The 14,037-nt window shown below is 33.5% G+C and overlaps 1 long non-coding RNA gene and 1 pseudogene across 1 annotated transcript; one reads left to right on the top strand and one right to left on the bottom strand.

The window, feature by feature from the left end:
* LOC114322136 (L-ascorbate oxidase-like) overlaps window positions 1–12,780 on the bottom strand; it is a 78,191-nt pseudogene extending 65,411 nt beyond the window's left edge.
* On the top strand, window positions 1,454–2,522 carry LOC145789658 (uncharacterized). The gene is made up of 4 exons (XR_014327862.1): window positions 1,454–1,636; window positions 1,735–1,789; window positions 1,888–2,056; window positions 2,103–2,522. It is a non-coding gene; the product is annotated as an uncharacterized LOC145789658 (long non-coding RNA).
* Window positions 12,781–14,037: the final 1,257 nt, after the last annotated feature.

Raw genomic sequence — 14,037 nt, 5'->3', positions numbered from 1 at the left:
ATATATAAATTGTGCATAACTATACTTGATTTAAGTTTTTAATTAATACATAAATTGTGCACAATCTCTCTCTCTCTCTCTCTGTCTCTCTCTGGCAGTGGCTCATGAGATTAACTGTAAATAACTGTATCATATTCTGCAGAATTAGATTGTTGTCTTCAACTAGGTAGATGCATGTATTCAATTTATCAATTGCTAGAAACTGGTCACTAGTTTCTAAATCAACATTTTGGGATATTATCGACGAAGTACATCAGCTTGGTCCACGGTTTGTCGCCCTATTAATTATGGAGGATTAGGCATTAAAGCCTAACGATGCTTAACCAGCCCTACATGATGAAGTTGGGATGGCACTTATTGAGACATTCTGAATCTTTATGGGCTTTGATGTTTAAATCCAATTATTTCCCTAATGGCACTATCATTTCGACTAAATCTAAACTTTACCAATCATGCTTCACTTAAACTTTTCTTACTCTTGGCAAATGTGGACAACTAGGAATAAAATGCTTCTTGAAAATCAACCTTTACACCTTCACAAGATATCATATGCTGCTAAGTTTGCACTCTCTATTCTGATGAACACTTTTAAAGTACACACTCTCGGTTAACAAACTCGACACGGATGGTTCTTGTCAAGGTAACCCTGGTCGAGCAAGCATTGGTGGCATCTTCAGAGATAATACTGGTCACTGCATTTAAGCTTTCGAATATCCCATTGGTACAAGTAACAATACAGCTGAAATTTGGACTATTCAAGCTAACACCCAATGGTTAATTATTGAATCTAATTCATGGAAAACACTACACATCTTTGCAAGCGAAAAGCCAATAAATAAAAGATATGCCATGCTTTTAGTTTTCAAGTCATTAAATCATATTCTTCATTGATGTTTGAACGCATGTCCTGCAATGTGCTTACCAGGAAATTGAAGAGGTGGATACGGATGAACATTATCGATCTAAATCTCCAATAGGAATCATCAATGTGACTCTGAAAGAGAAGGTTTGAAGGAGGTTTTATCAGTTTAAAGCTTCTTCCAATGGCATGGTTTCCCCATCTTAGATGCCAACGTGCTGATAATCACCAAGCAAGCAAGAGGTTTATGGAAAGTATAAATTTTTAGTCCAGGTATAAATTTCATTTTCTGCTTGTATGTAAAAGACTTGAATTTATTTTTGTCAAACTTTTTCACCAATGTGTGTTACTATAGGGTCGTAAGATGGGTCAATGTGAACCTCATAAGTTGAATTTCGGTTGTATGAATGGGATGGAAGACAATACGTACGAGCGGGTATGTGTTTCATGGTCTAGTACAATTTTTTGTATGGTGTTCATTACATTATGTTTGAACTTATTAATGATATCTTGTTATTATGGTATTTTTAGGTGCCGCAAGGTCAATCCTATTATTTTCCGTGTATGGATGGAACACAAGAGAGTGCATTGCAAATGGTGGACAAAATTGGAAGCTCATCTTTCAGTGAATTAGGAATGGCGAATAGGTTTTGAACAGATTCGGAACAGGTTATATTTGATTCTGAATAGGTTTTGAACAGATTCGGAACAGATTATATTTGGTTTTGAACAGGTTCTGAAGAGGTTAATTTCAGATTTTGAACAGATTCTGAACAGGTTAATTTCAGATTTTGTATTTCAGATTCTGAACATGTTAATCTGGTTTTGAGCAGGTTTTGAATAGGTTCTGAACAGGTTAATGTGGTTTTGAACAGGTTTTGAACAGGTTCTGAAGAGGTTAATTTCAGATTTTGAACAGATTCTGAATAGGTTAATTTCAGATTTTGTATTTCAAATTATGAACATGTTAATCTGGTTTTGAACAGGTTTTGAATAGGTTCTGAACAGGTTAATATGGTTTTGAACAGGTTTTGAATAGGTTCTGAAGAGGTTAATTTCAGATTTTGAACAGATTCTGAACAGGTTAATTTCAGATTTTGAATTTCAGATTGTGAACAGGTTAATCTAATTTTCAGATTCAGATTCTGAAGAGGTTAATCTGAATTTCAGATTCAGTCAATTTGTGTAGAATGACAGGTTCAGAAGCAGAATCACAGGTTGATTGTTTGAAGCAGAATGACAGGTTCAGCAGAATGAAGCTCAGAATGATGCAGTCCAGAATTTAAGAATGATGCAATCCAGAATTACATGAAGTTCAGAATGACGCAGTCCAGAATTTCAGAATGATGCAGTTCAGAATGAAGCAGCATGGCTATGCACTATTGAAGCAGCATTGAGCAGTCCAAAATGAAGCATTTGGCAATAATATGTAATCTGTTGCTGGATATATGTAATCTTTTGCTGGATAATATGTAATTTTTTGGAGTTGTTATAGATTATGATTGTCTAAGTAGCATGGTAAGAGATTACATATTATTAGTAACATTTGGCTGTAAGTAGCATAGATTATGAATGTCTAAGTAGCATGGTAAGAGTTAAATTGAGGTCAATATGATGATTGTTGAACAGAGGTTATAGAAATAAATTTAATGGAATTGAGTTTTGCAGTGTTGTCCATCGAAGCTGAAGCTTAAGAAATAAATTTTATTTTGGGTTTCAAGTACCTATATCCTTCTGTTTTCTGTTTAAATGTTTTAATGATTTCATGAATGAAGATGATGGTGAGTTGAATTTAACAATTGTTAGCAGTTATTTATTAGATCAATTAATAATGTGGACATTCTTGGGGAAAAATGACAGTTTGGGTACTAACATGGTGATTCTCGTGCCTTTTTTCTAATAAATTCTTTTACAGGATATGACAAACATAACACTCATGAACCTCCCCACCTTTCCACTTTACTGTCAAACCTTGTCACCACACCACTTTTCCTTAAAAAAGTAATGTTAGAAAGCAGCCAACAAGCTCTAATAATAACACCTGAAACAAAACCTTAAAAGAAGCCAAGTGAAGGAACTATCAGTTGTGCTATGTTTTCTATGCACAGATAAGTAGATTTCTTTAATGCCATGTTTGATTTACTAAAGTAAAAGTTTCTTTAGTCTCCTTATAGGATGACCATTCAATTACAATGGTGAATAATTATTTCATAATTCAACATGTCCATTATAGAAATTCAAGAAATTCAACATGTCTGGTATAAAGTCAACAAGTCCAACAAGTCCATTCAATCCATAATAATACATGTCTGGTATAAATTCAACATGTCTGACATCATAATCCATAATCCATTCAATTCAACATGTCCATTCGTAATCATCATGTCCATCATAATCCATAAATTCAACATGTCCATTCAATCCATAATCCATAATCCAACAAGTCCATTCAAGTCCATTCAATCAACATGTCTGGTATAAATTCAACATGTCTGACATCATAATTCAACTAGTCCATTCAATCCATATAAGAAATTCATAATTCAATCCATATATGTCTGACATCATAATTCAACAACAAATTCAACAATAATTTCAACCTATCAATAGTAATTGAAAATAGAAGTCCATTGAAGTTACAAAGTTCATTCAATCCATAAGGACATACATCAAGTCCATTCAATCCATAAGTACATCCATCAAATTCCCCAAAAGCTATGAACTCAGTAGTTTACATTATAAAATATAAAACAATACAAAATACAATGACATAAAGCACGACATTCAATTTCTCCTCCATCTTTCGAAGCCTTCTACCATGCTCCTGAAATTCATTATCCATCTCATAAACCCTTGTGCTTGGATCGTTAAACTCTTCGCTTTTTATAGATGTACGAGGTGCAACATTGGAGATCACGTCGTAGTCATCATCATCTACGAACTTGAAGTAATTGCAGTGTTCCTCACTAATCTACAATGCATGACAATCAGTTAATCAAATCAGGCTAATAAATTTGCAAACAAATTTCCAAACAAATTTCCATAGTACTTACATATTTTAATGTCTTTTGATTTTCTTGTGCAGAATTTAGTTAAGGTTGACATGTTAATCTGAAAGCAAAAATCTGAATCATACATGGACGGAAAATTATGTTTGTCGATTCAAATCTTTAATACTGTGTTATGGGTGGAAATCTTTATGTCTCTTTGGTATGTATTGATTGCTCTCCTCTGAAAACTTGACCCTCGGCAATGTATGGACAACCTCAATGGGAAAGTTAACTGGAGTGATGAAATTTGTTTTCATGGAGAATGTAAGTAAAAGATAATTCATATATCATATAAGACTTTCCTCACCACCAGTACAAGTGAAGGAAAAAAGATGTGATGCTTTATTACCACAGCTTCTTTGGTTGCTTTCTCAAATGAGAAAATTGTCCCTTCTTTATTAGAAGGCTGTATATGCTACCAAGAAGGCTGTGAGAATAGTATTTTCCAAAAATAATTGTTTACTATTAGCAAAATCTATGTTCAATACCAATAAGATTGAGCCACAAATGCAAAACAGCATTGACTTTTTCTTTATCTTTGGTAATAAACAATTATTACAAGGTCTCCTAATATTCATGTGACTTAATCAAGGGGTAACATGTCAGCCACCAACTTTGGGAATCTAGGACTGACATGCTGCATGTCACAGAAAGTTTAGGTTATCACATATTATACTAGGATATCTGTGCTTGTCAGAAGAACATTAATTAATGGATTTTTTTGAAAAATTACTAGGCACTTGATTTTTGATACTATTTAGGTTATCTTCATGATAAATCACGCAAATTTGTGCAAATATTCATATATTTATCATGTCATCATAAACAGAATTATATAAAATTTTGAAAAATTACTAGGCACTTGATTTTTGATACTACAATTCCCCCTATGATTCTACCACAGAAAAACATGGACTTTACACTCAAATTGATACACCCAGTTTAGTACTTAAATAAGTTGCACTCAAATGGACTTGTAATAAAGCTGAAAAATAGCAATAATATGGATAAAACTTCACTGCTATTTGAATATATTGACTAAATTTAGGCAAACATTGCATGATTATTTCTAATCCTGCTGCTCCTTTAAAAAAAAAAAAAAAAAAAAAAAAAAAAAAAAAAACGCGAACAAAACAATAAAGAAAAAACTAGCCATTGTGGCATTTTATCAAACACCTAGCAGACCCATAATCAGAAGCATGAGACTTTACTGTGTGTGTGTGTAGAATCACCAACAATTCATTCACTTCAATTATTATATTGGGTAGAATATGAATATCATAATCAAAATACATAACATGTTAATCATTCTGTTTTCTATATTTTTTCCCCAAATTAAAATCATTCAAGTTGTTCATGGAACCCTTTAAAGTAGAGAAGTTTTGGAGATGTTAGAACTAACGAATGGAATGACTTTAATCTCATCTTAACAATGAATTCCATTTACAGAAACACGTCCGAAAACAGAGTGAGGGTAGAGAATGAGAAACCCAGAGACCAGAGGAGAGAGAGAGAGGGGTAGAGAAAGAGAAACAGAGACAACAAACTGACCTAGAACTCATGGTGGTGCAGTAGCTTGATGTCGGTGGAGGATGAACTCACGGTGTGGAGGATGAACCGTCCTCACGGTGGAGGATGAGCTCACGTTGGTCTCTGCTACAGCTTTGTGAAAGAACTATGGATAGATTATTAGGGCACAAAGTTATAACCAAGGAGTTGAAAACAATTTAGGCGCTAAATCAGAATTTTTTTAGTGCTTTAATTTTGGGTTTATGTAAAGACATGGAAAAATATGAAAAAAAATAAAAATAAATCATAATTCATAAATTGGACGGGTAATGTGAAAGTATTCCAGCTAAAAAATAAATTTGTGTGTTTTATGAAACTTTTTAATCGTTAAAATTATAATTTGTTGTAGTGAGACAGAGAGAGAGAGAGATATGAGAGGAAACTGATAAACACACAAAAAAAAAAAAAAAAAAAATTAGTGGAGTATCTTTTTTTCATTGCTGCCCAATTTGTCAAAATTTTCCATCCAAAATTAGTGACAAAATAATTTTCTCAGTAAAAGGTCTCAAAATATTAAAAATTACTAGTAAAGAAAATATATTTCTCACCAAATAATCTTAAAAGATTTAAAATCAAGTTTTTTTTAAAAACAAAATGTAAAATTATTGGTAACGAAAATATATTCCTCACTAATAATTTTATAATTAGTGACAAATTTTTTTCTCACCAAAAGTCTCAAAATTTTGGCGCCACCAAAAAAATTTGGCGGAAAAGCCTTCAATGACAAAACTTAATTTTTTCTCACCTAAAAAGAAGTATTTATTGACGCAAATAAATTTCGTCACCTATTATTTTTATTTTTTTATTATATGTGACAAAATTTTATAATTCGTCACAAATTGTTCTTATTTAGTGACGAAATTTATTTTCTTCACTACTTTTCGTCACCATAGGTTACTTTTGTTATAGTGAAAACAGTGTAACTAAGCATATAAATAATGAATTTTTGAATACTACAACTGTTAGAATACTCACTGGATTCAAGAATCCTCTCACAAAGTTGCATGGGCATGTTGTAACTGCCTATTAGGAATTAAAAATGTAGGCGTAAAGTTGAGGAGGCCAACGCTGCTGCTTCTCCGACGCTGCTCCTCCGCCGCTCGACGTCGATCGATCGAAAGAGAGAGAGGGGGGTAAGAAGAGATTAGGGATTTTTGGGTTTGAGATTGAGGATTTTTTTGTTTTTTTTTTTGGGGGGGTGAGGGGGATGGAAAAAAAAAGGGGCGGGAATAAAAAATAAAAAAATATATTTTTTTTTTAGTCACAAATGAAATTTAAATAATAAAATAATGTCGTTTAATTTTATTTTTTTTTTGCGGCGGGGGTTGTCATCATCAAAAAAATTTATTTTTTGTTAAAATATATATTTTTTTGTAGTTAATGAATTTTTTTAAAAAAATATTATTATTATTATTTATTTGGTAGAAGTAGGGGTAATATTTTAATGAAAAATATTTTTCACTAAAATAAAAGTTAATTTTTTTGTAGTCAATGAAAAATATTTTTCTGCGGCCTATTTTTTTTTTTTTTTTTTTGTTACTAAAAATTATGAACTAATTTTTTGTGATAGAGGAAAGGGAGCGGCAATAGTAGTGAAGATGGTGGATAAGAGATGATGGTGATGGTGATGGTGATGGTAATGGTGATGGTGATGGTGATGGTGAAAGAGATTAGTAATGAAGTTGTGGTAATGGTAGTGTAAATGGAGTGACAGGGGTAAAGAAGAGGTAATGGTAGTAGTAGTGGCAGTAGTGGTAGTGGTGGTAATGAAGTGGTGGCGATGGCAGTAGTAATGGTAGTCGTAGAGGTGAAGTGGCGACAGTGGAAGTAGTGGTGGTGGTGGAATAATGTTTGTAGTAGTGGTGAAGGTGATAGAGGAGATGGGTGGTGAGAGAGATAAATGAGTGAGAGACAGATAGAGGAGAGAGAGGAGAGAGGAGAGAGAGAGACAGAGTGATGAGCGAGAGAGAGAGAGAGAAAGAACGCAAACACAGTGGGAGAGAGAGAGAACAACGCAAACAGAGAAAACAGGAGTGAGAGAGTGAACAACGCAAACACAGTGGGAGAGAGAAAGAGAAAGAAAAAGAGATAGAGAGTGAGAGACAAAAAAGAGACATAGAGAGAAGAGAGATGAATGAGAGAGATAGAGAGAAGAGAGATGAGCGAGAGAGACATAAAGAGAAGAGAGATGAACGAGAGAGACAGAGACAAAGATAGAGAGAAAAGAGATGAGCGAGAGAGATAAAGAAAAGAGAGATGAGCGAAAGAGACAGAGAGAGAAAAGAGATGAGAGAAGAGATAGATGAGTGAGAGACACATAGAGAGACAGATAGACAGACAGACAGAGAAGAGTGATGAGTAAAAGAGAGAAAGAGAAGAGAGAAAAAAAGGAAGATAAAAAAATGGATGAAAAGATATAGAGAGAAAGAGAGAGAAAGAGCGAAAAGAGATAAACGAGAGAGAGACAGAGAGAGATGAGCGAGAGAGCGAAAGAGATAAAGAGAAGAGAGACAGAGAGAGAAGAGAGATGACAGAGATAAAGAGAAGAAAGATGGACGAGAGACACAGAGAGAAAGAGAAAGAGACAAACAGACAGAGAAGAGTGATGAATGATGAGTGAGAGAGAGAAAGAGAAGAGAGACAGAGACATAGAGAGAAAGAAAGAGACAGACAGACAAAGAAGAGTGATGAGTGAAAGAAAAAGAGATAAGAGAGACAGAGACACATAGGGGGTGTTTGGGAAGAAAAAAAATAGCCTAGTTTAGGCTAAAAATCACAAAAAGACAAAATAGGCTAAAATAGCTAATAAGACAAAATATCACATCAAACCCATAATCATTTCACTTTTTCTCTCACAAACATCACATCCAACCACAAAAAAATCCAATTATCTTCCCAAACACAAAAATTTTAGCCTACTAAAATAGCCAAAAACTAAAATAGCCTACTAAAATAGCCACTTCCCAAACGAGGCCATAGAGAAAGAGAGAGACAGATAGACAGACAGACAGACAGAGAAGAGTTATGAGTAAGAGAGAGAAAGAGAAGAGAGACAGAGACAGAGAGATAGAAAGATGAAAAAATTGGTGAAAGGAGAAATGTTCAAAAGAGTAAGACGACATCGTTTTTATTTTTTTTTTATTTTTTTTTGTAACAGAAAAATACCGTTGCATTTATTTAAACCATTTTATGACTATATATATATGAAGCCGTCTCAAAGCCACAATATATATATATTTTTTAAACTTTTTTTTTTGCAACGGTACGTATTACGATCGCAAAAAACTTTTTCTTTTTTTTTTTCGATTGTAGCTGGTACCATCGCAAATACTCTTTTTTTTTTTTTGCGACAGCAATTTCTATTATCGCAAATACTCTATTTTTTTGCGACGCTAAGTTGTGTCGTCTCAAAAAGTCACATTTTTTGGAGACGGTAAGTTCTGACGTCTCCAAAAGTCACATTTTTTGCGACGACAAGTTGTGTCGTCTCAAAAAGTCACATTTTTTAGCGACGGCAAGTTGTGCCGTCTCAAAAAGTCATATTTTTTGAGATGGCAAGTTGTGCCGTCTCTAAAAGTCATATTTTTTGCGACAGCAAGTTGTACCGTAGCAAAAAGTCATTTTTTGCGACAGCAAATGTAGTTCCGCCTCATAAGCCCACTTTTCTTGTAGTGTGGTGTGGTTATGAGATATGTGATTAGTGATTATGAGTAAAGTGGTGTGGTTATGAGCCAAAGAATGTTGGTTATGAGATATGTGATTAGTGGTTATAAGTAAAGTGGTATGGTTATGAGCCAAAGAGTATTGATTATGAGATATATGACTAATGGTTATGAGATATGTGATGTTAATTATGATCAAAGTGGTGTGACTATGAGCCAAAGGGTGTTATGAGATATGTGATTAGTGGTTATGATATATGTAATGTTAGTTATAAGCCAAAGAGTGTTGGTTATGAGATATGTGGGTAATGGTTATGAGATATATTATTGTTGTTTATGAGATATGTGATTTTGGTTATGAGCAAAGTGGTGTAGTTACGAGTCAAAAGAGTGTTTGGTTATGAGATATGTGATTGTTAGTTATAAGATATGTGATATTGGTTATGATCAAAGTGATGTGGTTATGAGCAAAAGGGTGTTGATTATGAGATATGTAATGTTGGTTATGAGTCAAAGGGGGATTGGTTATAAGATGTGGTTATGAGTAATATGGGTAGTAGTTATGAGATATGTGATTAATGTTATGAGATATGTGATATTGGTTATGATCAAAGTGGTGTGATTATGAGCTAAAGGATATTGGTTATGAGATGTAGTTATGAGATATGTGATTGTAGTTATGAAATATATGATATTGGTTATCAACAAAATGGTGCTGGTTATGAGATGTGGTTATGAGATATGTGATGTTAATTATGATCAAAGTGGTGTGACTATGAGCCAAAGGGTGTTACAAGATATGTGATTAGTGGTTATGATATATGTGATGTTAGTTAGAGTGTTGGTTATGAGATATGTGGGTAATGGTTATGAGATATGTGATTGTTGTTTATGAGATATGTGATTTTGGTTATGAGCAAAGTGGTGTAGTTATGAGTCAAAAGAGTGTTTGGTTATGAGATATGTGATTATTAGTTATAAGATATGTGATATTGGTTATGATCAAAGTGATGTGGTTATGAGCAAAAGGGTGTTGATTATGAGATATGTAATGTTGGTTATGAGTCAAAGGGGGATTGGTTATAAGATGTGGTTATGAGTTATATGGGTAGTAGTTATGAGATATGTGATTAATGTTATGAGATATGTGATATTGGTTATGATCAAAGTGGTGTGATTATGAGCTAAAGGATATTGGTTATGAGATGTAGTTATGAGATATGTGATTGTAGTTATGAAATATATGATATTGGTTATCAACAAAATGGTGCTGGTTATGAGATGTGGTTATGAGATATGTGATGTTAATTATGATCAAAGTGGTGTGACTATGAGCCAAAGGGTGTTACAAGATATGTGATTAGTGGTTATGATATATGTGATGTTAGTTAGAGTGTTGGTTATGAGATATGTGGGTAATGGTTATGAGATATGTGATTGTTGTTTATGAGATATGTGATTTTGGTTATGAGCAAAGTGGTGTAGTTATGAGTCAAAAGAGTGTTTGGTTATGAGATATGTGATTATTAGTTATAAGATATGTGATATTGGTTATGATCAAAGTGATGTGGTTATGAGCAAAAGGGTGTTGATTATGAGATATGTAATGTTGGTTATGAGTCAAAGGGGGATTGGTTATAAGATGTGGTTATGAGTTATATGGGTAGTAGTTATGAGATATGTGATTAATGTTATGAGATATGTGATATTGGTTATGATCAAAGTGGTGTGATTATGAGCTAAAGGATATTGGTTATGAGATGTAGTTATGAGATATGTGATTGTAGTTATGAAATATATGATATTAGTTATCAACAAAATGGTGCTGGTTATGAGATGTGGTTATGAGATATGTGATGAGAGCTCATAACTAAGGTATGATTAATTTGATTCTAGTTATGAACAAATATGATTTTGACTCGTAATTATAAAAAGTGACCTGCTTATCAGGTCACTTTTAATGATGTGGCTCAATCTGAACCATTGATTTTCTATGTACCATACATTTTTTAAACAAAATGTACTATAGACTTTCCCCCATCTGCGTCAACAGTCATATTATGGCCCCGCATACAAATATAATACTATTACATTAGCAATTAATGACTAGAAAAAAAAAAAGAAAAAAAAATGGTTTAGAATGTGGTTGTTCAAATCTATGCTAAAAAAAAAAAATTACCTCTATTTCGAAATTGAGGGCTGCTAAAGCAGTCAAGCTACCAATCCGTAGTCGGTATGTTTTTCCAGGAATAACCCAGAGAACATAAGGAGAGCATTCAGGATTTGTTGCATTACAAAGACTGGCTTGTATACCGAGAGTAGAGCAATCGAACTGTCCTTTTCCTTGTATCAGAAGTGACTGCGAATTCAAAAAAGTGATAATAAAAAAAAAAGAGTTACAAGCCAACCATTAAACATATGTAATTAATTGGGATTGTAAATACTAAATAGTATCATGTATGTATAACCTGAGGCTCCCCAACCCAAACAAAGGGTATGGAAGATAGTCCAGCAGCTTGTTCAAATGGGCTTTTGTGGTACCAACCGTTGAGGATGATGCTCCGATCATAATAGTAGGAAAAGCGCTCTGATTCTCCAGGAGTATAGCAATCGAACTGTCCTTTTCCTTGTATCAGAAGTGACTGCAAGTTCAAAAAAGTGATGATTAAAAAAAGAGTTACAAACCAACCATTAAACATATGTAATTAATTGGGATTGTAAATACTAAATAGTATGAAGTATGTATAAACCTGAGGCTCCCCAACCCAAACAAAGGGTATGGAAGATAGTCCAGCGGCTTGTGCTTTTGTGGTACCAATCGTTGAGGGTGATGCTCCGCTCATAATCGTAGGAAAAGGGCTCTGATTCTCCGTCAGGATATGCTACGCGGATGGATCCATACAGCCCACATGTTCTTTGCATTCCATAATGTGCGTGGTACATATACGTCCCAGGCTACGAATTCCATTATGAATTGTTCAATCAGAATCTTAACAATTAAGAATCTCAACAAGGAACAGAACACATAAATAAAGCTTTTTGTGGCTAAAAAAAACTTACCCTATCCACAACAAATTTGTAGACAAAGGTGTCTCCAGGTAAAATCGGACACTGTCCCTTCTGTTCCGTCAGACAAAGGTGATCCAATCTGCAAGTAATTACCATTTTCAACTCAACTCAAGTATGATCTCATTATATATAATAATATATTAATGTATCTCAAAAATAAGAAGCTATATATATATAATATAGTGGTGTGTACCTGTCGAATACCATGCCAATGGATGGCGACATTTTCAGTTTCCAAACTGTTCTTGAGCTCTACAATGACAGTATCGTTTTGTTGAGCCAAGATTGTTGGACCTGGGGACTTCCCATTAATGGTGATGACCAGTTTGTTATAGCAATCTGGAGACTTGAACTCATGCTTTACCTCCCATTTGAAATGCCGAACTGTACTGGCCTCTGCAGATGGAACACTGATCACTAGACAAACAACAAGGAGGCACACGGACACCAACCTTGTCACAATTTGACAAAGCACAACCATGTCTTCAATTCCTATCTCCTATCCTCAGGTACAAAATGGGTTTGTTTTGTTCTAATAACTGAATTAATTGAAATGAGAAGGAAACTGGTATGCTTGATTGAAGTTGTTGATCCTCTTCTTGATCTTTGTATATATATATATATATATGAAGATGTGTTGATTGATTCCAGCCATGTGAAAGTCAATAAGAGTGACCACCTCGGCTATACCTAATACATATGAAAAGTGGACCAAGAAAAATGTTGAAGCTGGGTTGCCTTTTGGAATTGGGGTGGCTGCTGTGCGGGGGTGCACAGCAGCCACTGCTGTGCAGCCAATTGGGCCCTTTTCGAGGCCCATTTTGATAATCCAAACAGTTCACATTTAGAATACATCAAGTAGAGCATACCTGTAAAAAATCAAGTTAATCGGATATCGTTTACCCATTCATCCACTCACATTTGTATCTGCAAAAATAAATAACAATTGTAATTTAAATATTAAACTGAATACAAATCTGAGTGGATGAATGGGTAAACGATATCCGATTAACTTGATTTTTTACAAAAATATTAAACTGAATACAAATCTGAGTGGATGAATGGGTAAACGATATCCGATTAACTTGATTTTTTACAAACATGTTCTACTTGATATATACTAAAATGTGAACGGTTTGGATTATCAAAATGGGCCCCAAAAAGGGCCCAATTGGCTGCACAGCAGTGGCTGCTAAACGACACTGAAACTAAAAAAACTCATGGGATATATTCTTAAACAAAAGTGGACCTATTGAGTCAAAAAGGATTTTCATGAAATCTTTCAATAAATAAGTACTAAAAAATGAAACTTGTCTCAAATTTTTTTATAAAAAATTACAAACACACTAAAAAAGCAACAAAAAGTGTTCGTGTGGGGATTGATTTTTAATTTTTTTTCAAAAGATATATAAAAAAATAGAATTAATTAATTAACCTTTTATACTAAAATTTTAACTTTTTAATTAATTTAATCACTTAGGACTCCAGACAATTGCTCTGGCATCTGAATTGTAACAACTAATAGCTATCTTGTGCTAACAAAAAAAAAAAACTAACCCCAACACTATTAATCGATTGCCAAACAAGAAGGCTAGTCAAACTATGTTTTGTAATTGAGTAATGTTAAAAAATTTTAAAATATTATAAAAATTTCTATCAAATATTTTATATGAGTATGAAACTTACATGATGTGAGTCTGACAACCTTATAAGATATTTAATAAAAAATTTAATAGAATTTTTAAAATTCCTACTCTCTTCATCCTAAAATAATGGTTCCTTTTAAAGAATTCAACTTTTTTTGGTAGTATAATTATTGCATTTTAAA

This window comes from Camellia sinensis, chromosome 4, assembly GCF_055761805.1.
Source record: "Camellia sinensis isolate YWXY chromosome 4, ASM5576180v1, whole genome shotgun sequence".
In the NCBI taxonomy this organism is placed as follows: domain Eukaryota; kingdom Viridiplantae; phylum Streptophyta; class Magnoliopsida; order Ericales; family Theaceae; genus Camellia; species Camellia sinensis.
The sequence above is the reverse complement of the archived record's forward strand: the minus strand, read 5'-3'. Positions and strand labels throughout refer to the sequence as shown.